At 35.2% G+C, this 16661-nt stretch overlaps 1 non-coding gene across 1 annotated transcript; it reads right to left on the bottom strand.

Moving 5' to 3' along the window:
* Positions 1-8151: 8151 nt before the first annotated feature.
* Positions 8152-8222, bottom strand: TRNAS-GCU (transfer RNA serine (anticodon GCU)). The gene has a single exon. It is a non-coding gene; the product is annotated as a tRNA-Ser (tRNA).
* Between the last annotated feature and the right edge of the window lie 8439 nt (positions 8223-16661).

Here is a 16661-nt window from a genome sequence, read left to right as displayed (position 1 = left end):
GAAGAAATGAGGGGTGGTACGGATGGGTCATGAAAAGAATTAGAAATATCTTCCAAGCCATTTGCTTCAGGGCCTTTGTTTGCAGTTTCATCTGGTGAAACAGGATTAATCACTGTAGGGCTAATCCCTTCAGTAGGAGGTTGGGTGGCCAACTCCTCAAGGCAGGCTGGAGGTCTGGCAGTTATGTCCTCAGGGCAGACTATTACAGGGTTATCTAGAGGAGACTCAGCATGATCTAGAGTTTCAACCTCACCCCCGACATCATTATCAATCCATATGTCACCATCCCATTTTTCAGGGTCCCACTCCTTTGTAATCAATGCTCTCACTTTAACGGCAGACACCATGCAAGATTGAAATTTCAGTTTACATTGTAAAGTTGCTACTGTAACAATAAGATTCTGAATCTGATTTTCAGAGATCTCAAGTCTACGACTACAGGAAATAAGATTTTCCTTCAGGATACTCACAGAAAGGTCTACATCTTTCAGATGGTGCTTAAGCTTCTCATTTGAAGCCTTAACCCTATCCCTTTCACCCCTTAATGTAGCCAGTGTATCTAGCAACAACCAACGAACATCTCTATACCTCTTATTTCTACAAAACTTTGTAAAGGTGTCAAAAACATTATCCTCCAGAGCCTGGCTTCATACAAGCAAAGCATTAGGAGAATCTAATGGTGATATTTTGACTATCTCTTTTGCCATCTCACTCCATGAATTGGGAGTGTCATTCTGATTATGGGAATCAGAGTCCTTAGTGCCTTTGAGTCCAGTCAGAGTAGAAAACCATTCATAAAAACCCATTTTTAAGATTCTTTTTCTTAAGAACCATTCCTGGTACCATCTGTTCTAGTTTGCTAGTTGCTGGAATGCAACACACCAGAGATGGACTGACTTTTAATAAAAGGGGATTTATTTTGTTAGTTCTTCAGAGGAAAGGCAGCTAACTTTCCACTAAGGTTCTTTCTTACATGGGAAGGCACAGGATGGTCTCTGCTGGCCTTCTCTCCAGGCCTCTAGTTTCCAACAACTTTCCTGGGGGTGATTTCTTTCTGCATCTCCAAAGGCCTGGGCTGAGCTGTGAGTGCTGAGATGAGGTGTGCTGAGCTGCTTGGGCTGTGCTACATTGAGCTCTCTCATTTAAGCACCAGCCAATTAATTCAAACGTCATTCATTTCAGCAGGCATGCCTCCTAGCCAACTGCAGATATAATCAGTGACAGATGAAGTTCACATACCATTGGCTCATGTCCACAGCAACAGAATTAGGTATGTTCACCTGGCCAAGTTGACAACTGAATCTAACTACCACAATACTATAGTAATAAATAGGGGTAAGCTGCAGTTTCATAAAACAACATGATAAAGTGATATATATATATATAGAGAGAGAGAGATACATAAATATAGAGAGAAGTCAAATAGAAAAAGAATATTGATATAATCTGACACATAAAATCTTTAAAAAGTAGGCAAAATACTTCTTCTGGATCATTTTCAGGAGATTTGGGATGCAAGGGAAACCTCTTTTCACTCTTACCCAGTTCTTATTTTCCATTCAAGAGGTGCTGCCCAATGGAGCAACACCTATCTTGGCTTGTCTTCCCAAGGTACAGCACAATGTGGCCAGTACTGATGGCTGGGTGAATTAGTACTTGGCAAGGAATAGTAGTTCCATCAATTCAGGCAAGTCACTTGATATGGAAGAAATATACGAATAAGGTTCCAAACACACGTGAGATTGTATCAGGTATTCTGGGGCAATCTAAATTGAAGGAGTAAACAATAGACTTTTGCAGCAGTGAGGAAATACCTCTTTCTTATAACCTTATAAGCCCCCAAAACTCAGAGATGGTCACTGGAACACTCCTAAAAAGAAGAGTCATTTATGCAGTTCCCATGAACTTTTAAGAAATTCAGTCTTTCTTCTAATTCTTAGGACTAAGCCAGTTCACATATGGCAAGGTAGCCTTAAGTGTACAGAGTGAATCTCCACATCTTCTCCAGAAGGCTCTGGAGCCACTTACAAAGGTAATTGTGCCCTGGAGAAAAGGATATATACAAACATCCTGGGGTTATTAGAAACTGGTTCTAAATAGAGGCTAGTCCCCAAAGACCCCAAATGCCACTGCGGTCACCACCGAAGTCAGTTAATAGAGAAGTAGCCTCTGTCTGTCTTACTGATGTCAAGAGGGATTATGGACTAATCCTGTGGTAATTTCCTCAGTTCCAGTGGAAATAAATATATTTTAGTAATTGGCAGAATCTCTACATGGGTTCCCTAACCTGTGAAGAGGAGGTTATTTTACTTTGACCCACTGAAAGTCCCTGGAACTACTTCCACCTTCCAAAAGGGTGCACCAAAAGCAATCCTGAATTCCTGTGGGAATTTCAGAAATTAATACCACCATTGAGGACTTCAAAAATGCAGAGGTGACTATCCTATCCTTAATTTGCCTATTTTTCCTAAGAAATAGACAGGTGGATCTTGAAGAATAACTATACGTGATCTAAGCTTGGTCAGCTGATAATGTTAATTGCAGGTCTGATTGCTGATGAAATATCTTCAGTGAAGTAAATCAGCAAAGTCCTTGGCACATGGTATGCAGGCATTGTTCTAGAACTTCACTGTCCAAAATTGTAGCCACAGCCACAAGTGACTATTTAGCACTTGACAAATGGCTATCCCGAACTGAGATGCGCCATAAGTATTAAATACACAATGGATTTTGAAGACTTAGTATGGAAAAAGAATGCAATTAATAACTTTTTGTACTGATTACATGTGGAAATATTTTGTTTACATTGGATCAAATAAAATATATGGACAAAATGAAAAAAAATTACAGATCCTAGAAGTGCAGCCTACTCTAAATAGAATAGGTATGAATAGACTTACTCTAAGACACTTAGTAATCAGTTTGTCAAATGTCAAAAACAAAGAGAGAATTCTGAAAGCAGCAAGAGAAAAGCAACACATCACATACAACGGAAGCTCAGTAAGACCAAGTGCAGATTTCTCAGCAGAAACCATGGAGGCAAGAAGGCAGTGGAAAAACATATTTAAGATACTGAAAGAGAAAATTTGCCAACCAAGAGTTCTATATCCAGCAAAATTATTCTTCAAAAATGAGGGAGAGTTTAAAAAATATCTTCAGAGAAACAGACATTGAGAGAATTTGTGAACAGGAGACCTGCTCTACAAGAAATAATAAAAGGAACACTACAGGAAACAGGAGAGAGAGGTTTTGAGAAGAGTGTAGAAATGAAGATTATTAGTAGGGGTAAAAAGAGAGAATAAGATGACATTTAAAATACAAAACGCAAAGTGGGAGAAGAAAGTATGGCCCTTTCAGTAACAGCATTAAATGTTAGTGGATTAAACCCCCCTATCAAAAAACATAGACTGGCAGAAAGGATTTTAAAAAAGAGGATCTACAAGACACTCACTTTAGATCTAAGGAAAAAAAATAGGTAGAAAGTGAAAGAGGAAGTCGAGAGGCATGTATGACACCATAAGGAAAGATAGAGGGTAAAAGCTGGGACTGTATAACTTATACAAAACCTAGAGCAGACCACAATGGTGATTGTGCTGGTTTGAAACTGCTGTGTACCCCAGGAAAGCCATATTTTTTAAAAATCCTCATTCAGTATTGCTGATTGGGGCTTTTTTTATTGTTTCCATGGAGACGTGATGCATCAAATTGTGGGTGGTAACTTTTGATTATGGGGAGTTAAAGCTTAATTGGTACAGAGTGTCTGTATGGATTGATGGAAAAGTATTGGTAATGGATGATGTGATGGTAGTACAACATTGTGAATGTAATTAGCCCCATTGAGTTGTATATTTGAAAGTAGTTAAAAATGGGAAATTTTAAGCTGTGTGTATGTTTTCAGAATACAAATTCCTAAAAACCACAGAACTGTACAAAACAGAGAATCCTAAAGTAAACTATAGACTACAGTTAATATGTATAATTATAATAATATTGTTTCAACAAGTGTAACAAAAGGACTACACTAATGGAAATTGTTAATAGGGAAAACCATGTATATGTGTGTGTGTGTGTGTAAGAGAGCTGTATATGGGTACTCTGCATTTTCTGGATAGAAAATATGGTACTCTGTATTTTCTGATTTTCCTATAAGCCTGCAACTTTAATAAAAAATTTTTAAAAAAATGCAAGCGGAGAATTCAACATTAGATTTAACAGCACAGCGGTTAAGGGCAAGATTGACAAAAGGAGTTTCAGTAATGTGGTGGTGATACGAGCTTGATTGGATTGGAATTAGGAACAAGCATGGAAGAATTGAGAATACAAGTATTGATAACTTTAAGCCTTAGTGTATTCTCTTTCTCAGTTGCATTAGGAGGAAAAATAATGAAATTGTAATCGTATCTGACAGAAATCATAAATATCCATAAAATTTGAAAATCATTTCTATATCTGTGATTAAGCCTCCTTTCTCTTCTCTCGTTGTTGTTTCTTCAGCTTTCCCCCTTTAAAGGATTGATTTGCATCCCCCCAAAAATATGTTTAAGTACTGTGAATGTGACCCTACTTGGAACTTAGGATCTTGGAAGATGGTATCAGTTAAGATGAAGCCAAACTGGGTCAGCACGGGCCCTGATCCAATATGACTGGTGTCCTTTTAAAAATGGTTAATTGAACACAGAGAGATGGAGGGGAGAACCACATGCGATAACTGAGGAGGCCAGGCATCGCCGGCAAACCCCCCGAAAATGCAAGTGGCACGGAGCAGATTCTAGCTTGCGGACTTTGACAGGAACGTGGCCCACTGACACTTGATTTCTGACTTCTTACTTCTGCCTCCAGAACTACGAGACAATACATTTCTGTTGTTTTAAGCCACCCAGTCTATGGAACTTTGTTACAGCTGTCCTAGGAAATGAAGACACCCCATGAGGTATATGTTTTATTTTAATAATCTCAAATAATTAATTATTATTAGGATTTATTTATTCTTTCTACTATTGTTAAAATTTTCAATTTAAGTGCCTGCTTTTTTATCTTTCATAATTCTCATCTTCCTACTTTCTTTAAACATATTTTGTTCTTTTTCAAAGTTTGCATCAAGTATTCAGTGTCTTCCTTTGTGGCTATTCATCTTTAACAATGAGAGTATTCATTTTCTTGTGGATATAGCTTTGGTCATTAGTCCATGTTTTCATATTAATATTTTCCTTGCATCCATATTCATTTTTTTTCATTTCACCTCTGATTCAAGTGTATTTCTTCATTTCTCTGTAGGTAAGACATTTTTGCTGTTTAATTTCTTATTTCTAACTGTATTGAATTATGATCGGAGAGTGGCCTGTTCAATTTCTGTTTTTTCTTTAATAATTGAGAGTTTGTTTAGATAATAAGATAAGTAATACAGATAATGACAGTGACGACCCTGTCCTTCATTTCATCTACCGAATCAGTTTTATTTCACACACACCCTCCCACATATTTAAACTTCAGGAAATCTTGTATATGTGCATGTGCTGCTCTCAAATATCCTTGACTTTTTTTGCCTTTTTTTCAGCTCAAGTATTCATGTGTGTCCCCCTATACTATTCTGTTTCACTGGACCTGACGCTGATTGGTTAGACCAGTCTTCCCTCCCACTGCTGAACCACTTTAGGAAGTTTGCTCTTTTTCTCCATTGGCTTAATAGGCTTTGCTTCTATTATCTAGGGTATCTTAAAGGGAGTGGATCCCAAAGAAGGTCTCTAACTTCATGAACCTGCTGAAACCCATGAAAGAAACTTCCTCATTGTTCAATATCCCTGTTCTCCCCAAGACTCAGGAGTCAGGGACACCTAGTACTCTCATCTGTAGATGTTGCCCTTTTGGGCAGGTATCTTGGAGCCTTGACAGCAGAAGTGGATGCTATTGACCAGGTTCTGTTATCCAGGTGTTTTCTAGCTGTCAATGGAGTAGTGATGGTGATGGGGCTTCTGGAAGGGACACAGAAAGGAAAGGAATGGAAGCTCATCACTAGTTTTCTTGTTCTCTTCATTTTGCGTCAGAAACTGAGGTAGCCTCAGGACTCACCACCAGCTGCCCCTCAGTCCCAGCACCTCCTAGGCCAAAGAGACAAAGAGTCAGAAATAGAGGGAAAACGAATCTCAAGTTACCTTTTCCAGCAATGACCTGCAGACAGATGTCTTAGTTTATAGTATTTTCCAGATTCAATTTCAAAAATGAAATACACAGATGACTATTTTTATGAGCCATGAACTATGACAGAGGAGATATACTTTAACAGTAATGACATTTGAATAAAAATAATGTGTTTCCAAAAATAACATTTGGCATAAGTTCACCTTCAGAAGACCAAATTCCAAGCAGATTCTCCAAATGGAATTTAAGGAAAGATTCTAGAGTTACATTAATAAATAGCAGCATCTATGATATTTATTAATTGTATCATTTTTTAGAAAGCTATTGCAGAAGTTGAAATAAGCAGTATAAAATTACCAATCATTTCTTAATATAGTTACTATGTAAGAATAGGATATTTAAAATATAATAAAATCAATACATTATTTTGTAATAAAATGGAGACTAATCCTGAAACTCTTTTCAACCATAGACTTTCACTGGTTATCTCAGGATAAAGTACAATGATTTATTGGAATTAAAAACAAATTACTTGTTTTTCCCTTATGAAAAGTAAAACATTCCAAATTTACTGACTTTTGCCCTAATGACAAGTGGCTGTCAGGAATATGCTGCATAGCATATAGTTGGGAGAAAAATAATACTTAGTTTGTTTTCTCAAGGTAAAGATAACACTTTACCAATAAGTAGGAAAATAACTTAGCCTATAGAGAATGTATTTTGCAAACTAGTATTCCAAAATGTTCCCATATTTTGTGATTTTGTAGCCCAAACAAATAAACCTATATAACTTTTTCAAATCTGTGTTAAAACTTTGAAAATAGAACTCTCAGTGAACTTTTAGCCCTTCATTAACATTGATGCAACACTTTCTGATTAATTTGTTAAAAAATGGATTGACATTGGAGAAGATAGAAATTTATTAGTGAAATTTGACAAACATAGTTTTACTTAACTGGGAGAGGGGAGTTTTGAATGAATATCATGATTTAGTAACCACAGCCAAATATATTCTTCTCCCATTTGGCTCAACATATTTCAAAAAGTATCTCTTTCAGCTATGACACTTGTTACAACAGGTATGGAAATAAACTACTTTTAGAATCAGATCCCCCAATTTCTTTATTATAAAGGTTAAATCAGATTGAAAAACACATTTAATCACATCAATCTCATTGCTCTCATTCATTTTATATTTAATTAAAAGTATAATTCAAGAGGAATTTTAAACTAAGAGAGAAAATGCATCTTTAAAATTTTGTCCATCTTTACCTTATACTTATAATTTTTATGTTTGTGTATTTTTACAGTGAATATAATATGCTGGTATAACAGCGCATGTATATAATTCGTAAGTCAAGAAACATGTATTTGGGAGGTGTGTTCACAATATTGATAAGGGAGCATAATTAGAAAAGTATAAAGGACATTGTGATAAAGAAATCAAAAAAGAACCTAAATACTTTCAGCCTGGCAGGGACATAAGGCATAGTGCCTGTCATGCCTAAGGCATAATCCTTAAATTTAAGATGGTGAAAGATGAAGCACAAGACTCCTAAAACTTTTAAAATAGACTTTCCTACTACTCATAATATGACTATAAGGATGCATTTCCCATTAGAACCAAGACAATATTGCAGAGTATAAGGAGATATGTTGTAGTCTTCTAACATTTCCCCTCAGTGGTACTTAACTGTATTTTGGTTTTAAAACTTTACAAGAGGGAAGCTTTCACAAACAGTGTTTCAATTCAAAATCAGGAGAACATCCTCAATCCCAAACTTCCTTTCCCAATCCAATCCAATCCTATCCTATCTTTTCCAATCATGTGAAAGGATAAGTGAACAGGGAAAGCTCGCATTATTTTTTTATATTTTATTTTTATTTTTATTTTTGTATGCTGTATGGTGGGATCACATTTCATTCTTTTTCCATATGAGTATCCCGTTATTGCAGCACCATTTGTTGAATTTTTTGTTTGTTTGTTTTTGTTGGTTTCTTTGTTTGTTTAGAAAGTGCATGGGCCGGGAATCGAACCCAGGTCTCCCGCATAGCAGGCAAGAATTCTACCACTAAACTACCCTCGCACCCCCCGGAAAGCTCACTTTTGAGTAAATACTTTAAATAGAACAGATGAATGTCAGTGCAATTCTAAGCCAGATAACAGAAATCCTAAACATGCATTCTTCTAATTTTTTAGCTCTATTTTTGTTTCTGGGAGAAATACATCTGAGTCCGGGGAATGTTTGTTGAGCAGAGATATTCTGTTGCAATTAGATGAGAAAGAAAAGAAACAAAGGAAGACAATTATAGCGGTCTTGTCATTTGGAACTGCCCAGCATTAATTGCCAGCTAATGGGAGAGGCTAGAAACTTTTCCTTTCTCCGATATACTTTTAATTAATTTGGATATTAATATTATAACCCACAGATAGAGATCAATAAATCACTGAAAAGAAAGTCACTGCTTAAGATGCAAATGAAATTTAGTTCTTTTCTAAAGCTCAAAAACACCTCAACTGACATCTTAAGATCGTGTGCAAATAATCCTGCATGCCAGCAAAGAACTAGTTCAATGTTTTCACACTTCTTTAGTCAGGAAATAAATTTTTTTTAAAACACAGAATCAGTTCTTTTAAACAATGTCTGCAGCTTCAAAGTAAGATAATGTTAGGATATGTATGGGGGAATATCCTTTGCAGAGCTGCACATCCCCTCATGCACCATCTCTTCTTAGCCAGTTGCCTGTGTGTGGAACATCTGTGTTTATTTTGCATGACAAAGTTGTTCCTTGGCTTTGCCAAAATGAGCTTAGATGCGGGACTCTGGGCTTGTGGATTTTCCGTAGGGTGGTGATAAAGCTCAAGTGGCAGGACATTGTTTTTGTATATAATGCATATTACATGAAATCATCCATATTTAATGACAAGTGTGCTATATTTTTAATCTTTATAGCTTTAATGCGTGCAAGAGGTTTTAATAATTGGTGCTGTGATGGCGGTAACTTCTCAAAAATGCTCAGCACAACTGTTGTGGCTCTCAGCCCACGGTTTGCACAGGTTGTAAATTATAAAACTTGATTAGTGATAGACTTGGCAATATCTCTTGTCCTTTGAAGATGCCAATCTGCAGCATCACGGATACAAAATATTTCTATTCACACTTTTAATATTCACCTAAATAACCCCAGAAGAACAAAGATGAGCTATTCATGGAAAAAAAATTGCTTACCTAAAGAATTTCTTAAATTTCTGTTCTTTTTAGCAGAGATATTTAGAATTCTACATGCAATAACTAAGCAGTTTCATCTCAGAAATTATCCATTTAGGGTTCTAATTTTTCTGCTTACAACAGCAGAGTTTTAAATAGTGTATATAAATTTCGTAATGTTTCTTAAAAAGAGGACTTTGTAAGGGAATCATAAATTCACCGTAACTAATAGGTAGCAGTTAGAAATGTCAAGGATTCAGCAGTTACAACAACTTTCATTTCCAACAGTATCAATCTGCTCTTATTTGAATTTTTCCTGTACCCCTTCTGTCTAAATTATCTGCTCCTCAACTCAGCATTCAGCCCACTAATGCTGAAAGATGTGATCAATCAATCAATAAGTAAGCATTTACTGAGACTTTACTTGATGGCAATAAAGATCATCATTGGAAACCTCAGATACTGCCCCTTCATCACAGAGTAAAGCAACTATCTCCCTCCATCATTATATCCACACCAGTAGAAGATTGGGGAACCACTCTCTACTGAGCCAGAGAGACCCTGAGCATAGGACCATCCACTTTAGTGGAGCTACATTGAAAACACAGGGGTTATATGAAAGTGTACACATGAAAATTAAGGATATCCCCCAAACACACCGCCACAGCTCCCTAAACAACTACATGATCGCAGTCAACCAGGTTTATGACACACAGACAGGTTAGATGTTTCCTTTTAGAAAAGTCTAAGAAAAAAATACTTATAGATTTTAACGCATGGGAAGCTACAGACAAATAGTTTCCCCCCCAAAAAATAATCCTACAGTGATGTTACTATACAACAAGCTCTGTTCACTAACAAAATTTCCAAGCAGCTTTGTACTGCCTGCTTTATAAATATGATTAGACAACCAAGCATCATCAGAACCTGAGGAAACCTCCATAAATACACAGAATTAAAGAAGAGAAATAAGTCATACAGAATCCTTCAGTATTTGATGTGATGCAGAAAGCTGAAAAAAGCTTAATAAAAGAGAGAAATTGTCATTGCCAAAGACACCACATTTATAAACAGAAACAGGGTATAAATAAAGGAAAATTCAAAGGAAAAAAACATGCCCCAGCAAAAAAAAACAGAAATTCAAAAGAAGAAATGGAAGATAAATTTGAGGATACCTCTAGAAATTAAAATAAAAATACCACACTATCAGTTGGAAGAGAATATAAACACTATTCAAGCAGCGATTCTTCAAAAAATTTAGTTGCTCTGTTCCACTTCAGAGTAGAAAGGTGCCCCGTGACTAGAAGAGGTACTCAGTACTAAGTAAAAGGAAGAGGTAGGATGCAGGAAACAGAAAACCCTATAGACATAGGACATAAATGAAGAGGATTCCCTGAGTTGTGGGGTGTAAAATTTTATGATGGCAGCTATGTATCAGATGTATAGAGAAAACGTTACTAACTAGAACAGGAGGGTGGAGAAGTACCAATGGTATATTTGAACATATTGCAAAGAAATTTGAATTTGAGGCACAAAGGTAAGGACAAATTAGAGATAACTGAATACAAGGTAAACAAATATAAGGCAAATAATAATGGCTACTATTATTAAATATCTATGCATTAAAGTTTTAGAAAAGAATATAAATAATTTTATATCACATGAATCACTTATAAATAATATTATATCCTTATGGTAACTATAACAAATCCCTTTATCATTTGCAATAGTCCTTTCCATTTTATCCTTTGTGTTAGTTTGCAAACTGCCAGAATGCTATATATCAAAACTGGAACAGTTTTAATAAAGGGAATTTAATAAGTCATAAGTTTATAGTTCTAAACCTATCAAAATGTTCAAACTAAGGCACCCAGGAAGAGATACCTTAATTCAGGGAAGGTTGATGAGTCAGGAACACCTCTGTCAGCTGGGTAGTCATGTGGCTGGCATTTGCTGGTCCCTTGCTCCTGGGCCCTGTTACCTTCAGCTTCAGTTCTTTAGGGGTTCCTCACTTTGCTTCTCTGGGGCTGATCTTTATCTCTTTGGTTCCCTTGGCTGTCTCCAGGTTCTGGCTTGCTTAACATCTCATGGCAACATCTTCTGGGCTCCAAGCATCTCCAAACATCCGTGTCTCTGTTTTCCAAGTGTCAGTATCTGTGTCAGCCCTTCTCTGAGATTTGTGTTAGTTCTGTTGCTTCCTGGCTGTCCCCAAAATGTTTACTTTTTTAAAGGATTCCAGGAAACTAATCAAGACCTACCTTGAATGGGTGGAGTTATATTTCCATCTAATCAAAAGATCACACCCACAATTGAGCATGCTACATCTTCATGGAGATAATCTAATAAAAAGTTTCCAACATACATTGTCGAATCGGCATTAAAAGTAACAGTTGCTCCCACAAGATTGGATCAGGATTAAAACATAGCTTTTTGGGGGTACACAATACTTTCAAACTGGTATATCCTTCCTCTCCTTTATATGTTTCCATATATCCAGTATGGAATATTTTGGCTAATTAGACAAGTCCAAAATGTGACCACATACCTAGATTATCAGTGCCAGAAATGGTATCTATTGAATATATCTAATTACCATTTTCTTTTCTTTGATCACATTATTATTATTTTCGTATTTTTTGTATGTGGTATGGTGGGGTCACATTTCTTGCTTTTCCATGTGAGTATTTCATTTTTGCAGCACCATTTGTTGAATTTTTGTTTGCTTGTTTGTTTGTTTGTTTGTTTTGCTAGTATGTTTTTTGGGAAGTGCATTGACTGGGATGATTACATTATTTAAAACTTCAGGTCCCTCTTTAAAAATTATTATAACATGAAACTTGTTTCTACTGGTGAAGCTTTCTTTTAATAAGACTGAACACATATTCTACAAATTCCAAAATATTACAGTGGGTTTCTAAGAGAAAAAAAGAAAAAAAATACTCACCTGGGTTTTATTTAGATTTCAGTACAAGGAGAAAAATGATAAACTGTATGCTTCCAATAAGGAAAGAGAGGTCTTGCTATTCAATAATGCATGTGATATACCTAATCCAAGATACGCAAAGAATTTTGTGGGATCTATCTAGGCAATTTTATGTTAGATTGAAATACAATGGTGAATAAGATGTAGATCCTGCTCTCAAAGTTTGATACAAGGAAATACAATACCGAAGCAAGTACTATGACAGAAATAAGTGCATAGAGTTATAATGATACATAGGATGGGATATTGAGCACATAGTGAGACATCAGGGGCTTCCCAGGAGAAATAACACCAAATAGGGAACTGAGGAATAAGTAGAGATAAGTTGCACACCAGCATTATCATATCATATGCTAGCTGAATTATCTTATGAATATAATAAAGCCCTTATGTCACAGTTCTTGTGAAGATTAAATGATATGGATAAAGTTGGGTACAATGTAAGTGTCCAAAAATATTAAGATTTTGTTGTTCTGAAAGATAATCTCTAGCCCTAGGTGTTATTTCTAATATTTTTTCATTGCATTAATTAAGCAGAAGGTGGCTGCTATTCTAAAGGAAGAACTTTATTTCTCACTAGAATATTTGGGAAAACTCTTTGAATATCCATCAAGGAAAAAAAGAGACCTGGCAGTTTGCCTTTGCTTCAAAAGAACAACATGACTTATTTAACCTATAATGTGAAATCAAGGATATTGCTCTACTGAAGCTAAAGTTACTTTATCATTTGTTAAGTACTTTCTCACTTGTCATTTCAGTTTTAAAGTTGTGAATAATAAAAAAAAAGCAAAATGATGTGCTATTTATGTAAATTAATGAAGCAACCCTAAAGGTTAACTAGAGTATTTCTTTTACAGTATAAGCACTGACTGGGAATTATTTTCATCTAATGTCCATTTCTCCCCAGGAAAAATAAATTATACAGATATTCCATGACTACTTTTGACTTCATGATCAAAGTTTTCTGAATATTAAATAAACTAAATAACACTCCTGTGTGTCCTTAGCAAGTCTAAGTGAATATGTCTACCATGTCTTGGCAAGCTTGCATTTCTGACTACCTATGGAGCTATAGTCATATTAATTGTATACATTATTTGAAGATGTTTTAAAATGATTCCCATCTCAAAATTTTCTATCAAAATAATTGAGAATCATTTCTTCTTGCACAGGTATAGTTTCAGGTCAAATCATGTCACTATTTTGAAGTTTTATTGTTTGTTCCATAATCAAATACATTGAATTTATTCTTTACTTCTTTATTTATAACATATGGATATGAACTGTGGTGGTTTGTACAACTGGGGTTGTATGTACCCCAGAAAAACATGTTCTCAATCTAATCCATTTTGGTGGGTATAAATCCATTGTAAGTGAGATCTTTTGATGAGTCTACTTCAGTAAATTGTGACCCACTTCATTCAGGATGTTAATCCTATTACCGGAGTCCTTTATAAACAGAATGAATACTGAGAGAAAAGAGAGAGAGAGAGAGCCAATAAGCAAGAAGCTGAAAGCAACAAAGCCTGGAAGAGAAGGGAGAAACTAGCAAAAGCTAAAAAAAACCTTGCCATGTGGCAGAGCTGTCAAGGATGGCTGTCATCAGGTCTTCAGGAAGAAAACATTGCCTTCATGATGCCTTGATTTAACATCTTTTTGTCCTCAAAACTATAAGCTAATAAATTATAATTGTTCAAGCCAACCCATTTCATGATATTTGCTACAGCAGTCTAGGAAACTAAAACATGTATTTTATTGTAAATAAATATAATTAACTTTAAAAATCCAGGAAATCAGAAACAAAGAAGGAAAAATCATCACAATAATTCCATGTTATTATTAACCTTTTTTATGAAGAATGGAGAAGAATGGAGGAACAATCCTTCCCTATCTACAATCTACACCCAGCAGGTTTTTAAATCTAACAGATCCTTCCACACTGCTCCTGTAGGAATTCACATAAGTTACATATAAGGAAGAAGTAGAATTTCTAAGTCATAGGGTACACATGTGTATCTTCAACCTCTCTAAATTTTGACAAGTTTTCCACTCAACTTTTGTATGAGAGGTTCCTAATGCTGTATAGCCTTTCCAATACTTAATTTTCATACATTTTTACAATTTTGACAATCTGCTATTTTAACTTTTATTTATCTATTGCTAATGATGTTAAGCAACTTTTAGCTAATGTATTGGCCATTCAGCTTTCTGTTTCTGAAAGTTATTTATCCTTTCTTATTTTTATTTTTATTTGTCATTTTATTTCTGATTTATAAGAATTGTTTGTATTATAATTTTCATGGTAAATCTTTATTAGTTATACTAATTGCAAATATCTTTCCTGAGTCTGTGGCTTATCTTTTCATTTTAATTCTTATATTTTTACTGCAATTTTATTGAGATATATTCACACTCCAAATAATTCATCCAAAATATACAATCAATGGCTCACAGTGTCATCATATAGTTGTGCACTCACCACCACAATCAATTTGAGAATATTTTCATTATTCCAAGAAAAAAACAAAAAGAACACCAAAACATGTCATATCCTTTAAACTACCCCCCATTTTTATCTTTATTTTATTACTCATCTGCCAATACACTGGATAAAAGTAGAGTCAGTCACGAGGTTCTCACAATTACATGGTCACATGATAAAAGCTATATAGTTATACAATTATCATCAAGAATCCAGCCTACTGGATTACAGTTCAGCAGTTTTAGGTATTTCCTTCTAGCTTAATTCTTATATATTTTTGATGTATAAAGCCTTCCATTTTAATCTCAGCAATATTCATAGAGTAACGGGTTCTCTCTCCTATCACCCATGTTCTTATCATATTATGAACATAGATAATAAAGGGGTATATGTGGTCATTCTTTTCTGTTTCAGTCTATCACATATCTTTAATCATTCTCATTTTATATACTATTTCAATATCTTGCACAGAAAGACTTCCCCATTCCCCATTATTCTCAGTTATTCAAAATTTGTCATGTTCATTGGTAAAGTTTTATACATCTTTTAAATTGGTGCTACATCTTTCTTGTTAACTTTGTTCCACTGGTTTTCTACAGATAGCTAATGAGATGTTTCTTAGTATTATATTTGAATAAAACATTTTTATATGTAAAAATGGATTGATTTTTCTGTTTTGATTATAGTCACCATATATACTTCTTAACATTTCTAATTTTTTTCACTGAGTCCCTTAATTTAAACACAGAAGTCTTTCACTTTAAAATGATCTTTTTTTACCTCTTGTTTCTAATTATTTTACATCATTTCCTTTTCTTGACATATTGCAATGGCTAGCTTTTTAAAAAACAATATTATCTAATGAAGGTGCTATCAAGCATCTTTGTTTTCTTTCTGACATTCCTGAGATTGTATTCATGAGTGTTTCAGTTTGCTAAAGCTTCCAGAACACAAAATACCAGAAATGGATTGGCTTTTACAGAGAGGATTTATTAGGTTATAAAGTTACAGTTCTAAAGCCATGAAAATATCCAAATTAATGCATCTACAGGAGGATACCTTCACTCAAGAAAGGCCAATCATGTCGGGGGGTGTTCTCAATCACATGGGAAAGCACTAGTTACATCTGCTGTCCTTCCTTTCTGTCTTCTGAGTTTTAAACAGCTCTCTCAAGTTCTGACATCTCCCAGGGGTCCCTCCTTCTGCATCTTCAAACATCTGTATCTCTTGGTTTCATCTCTCAGCAACCTGGGTCAGCTCTGAGCTCTTTCTATGTTTTCAGCCTTTTATTCTCTTCTTACAGGGTTCCAGTAAAAGGATTAAGACCATTTGAATGGGTGGGGTCACATTTCCATCTAATCAAAAGATCCTACCCACAACTAGGTGGGTCACATCTCCATGGAAACAAGAGATCCCTCCAAACCATAGGTCCACCCCCATAAGATTGGATTCAAAGACCATGGCTTCTCTGGGGGTACATAACAGTTTCACACCTGCACAATGAGGTAATACTTAAGTGAAGCATTCTTCCTATAATTATATAAGCATATTTGCATATAGCAGTTGGTCAAGAGGCTAGTGGAAAACAAAAAGAGTCAACTGTTACCCACTTTATCCTTTTTTAAACTATTATTTCAAATCGCAAAGCCATAGTCTTAATGGGAAGAATTTCCTCAAGGCAAGGCTTCCCAAACTGTGTTTGTAGAACAAAATAAATAATAGTAGATATTTTGTGGAGAAAATGATTCTACAATCAATTAAGTTCAGGAAAGATAAATTCAATAAATGTGTCTTTATTACATTTCATAAGCTTCAATAGAACCTCTTATTAAAAATATGCTTGTGCAGTTTT

Source organism: Tamandua tetradactyla, chromosome 24 (genome assembly GCF_023851605.1).
Source record: "Tamandua tetradactyla isolate mTamTet1 chromosome 24, mTamTet1.pri, whole genome shotgun sequence".
Taxonomy (NCBI): Eukaryota; Metazoa; Chordata; class Mammalia; order Pilosa; family Myrmecophagidae; genus Tamandua; species Tamandua tetradactyla.
The sequence above is the reverse complement of the archived record's forward strand: the minus strand, read 5'-3'. Positions and strand labels throughout refer to the sequence as shown.